Source organism: Syngnathoides biaculeatus, chromosome 2 (assembly GCF_019802595.1).
Source record: "Syngnathoides biaculeatus isolate LvHL_M chromosome 2, ASM1980259v1, whole genome shotgun sequence".
Taxonomy (NCBI): Eukaryota; Metazoa; Chordata; class Actinopteri; order Syngnathiformes; family Syngnathidae; genus Syngnathoides; species Syngnathoides biaculeatus.
Genome location: NC_084641.1, coordinates 35,551,219 through 35,552,142, shown reverse-complemented (window position 1 = coordinate 35,552,142; position 924 = coordinate 35,551,219). Strand labels below are relative to the sequence as shown.

The window sequence follows — 924 nt, the reverse complement described above, 5'->3', positions numbered from 1 at the left end:
CCTCGGATGTTCTGATTCGTTATAGTCTTCCTTTCACTGACGAGATGAGCCAGATGTTTAAAGAGGAGTTATTTGAATTCCCATCAAGGCTTAAGAAAGATGACTCCATAGAACCTTTAACCCACCTTTACCATAAGTTACACTTGACTTGGTGTTGAACCAACTGGTAGACACGTTGACTTTGCTTCTCTGTATCGATGCTGATGGGTAGAAATCGACTAGAATAGACAATTATGTGTTTTGTACAGAGACTACGATGGTTCTATCATGTCAAAATGTTTTATATTTTTTTTAAATAAGACTGGTAGCACAGTCACTTGTATAATGGGCAAATCCAACATAACATAATCGCAATTGCTATGAATGCCCATCTCAGAATGATAACAGTCACACTAGCTTACAAGTAAACTTAAATCCTCACATCAGCCAACAGCAAATTCAGCAAACACCTTACTGTAACAGTCTTCTTCTTTTTCCTTTCGGCTTGTTCCGTTAGGGGTCACCACAGCAGGTCACCTTAAATGAATGCATATTTCTTAAGCACAGTATTACGCCGGATGCCCTTCCTGACGCACCCGCTCTACATTTAGCCAAGGAGAGAAGCTTACAACACCTGGTATTCCCAGGCAGTCTCCCATCCAAGAACCAACTCGGGCCAAACCCGCTTAGCTTCCAAGATTTGATGAGATTGGGCGTTCTCAGGGTAGCATGGCTGTAAGCCTTGTAACAGTAAAAAACAAAAATAAAAATACTATAGCATCTGCTTATATAATGAAACAGAGACAAGCCATGGTATATAACCTCGTCATTGTAAAAATGAATGGTTGGGGTATCTCTTCTCTCGATGTCAGACTGCATCTATGAGGTGAAAAAGGAGACTGCATACTTGAAGCCTTTCAGGGTCTCAAAAACAGTCAAGTCTTA

At 40.6% G+C, this 924-nt stretch overlaps 1 pseudogene; it reads right to left on the bottom strand.

Moving 5' to 3' along the window:
• Window positions 1-601: 601 nt before the first annotated feature.
• On the bottom strand, window positions 602-720 carry LOC133497391 (5S ribosomal RNA; annotated as a pseudogene).
• Window positions 721-924: the final 204 nt, after the last annotated feature.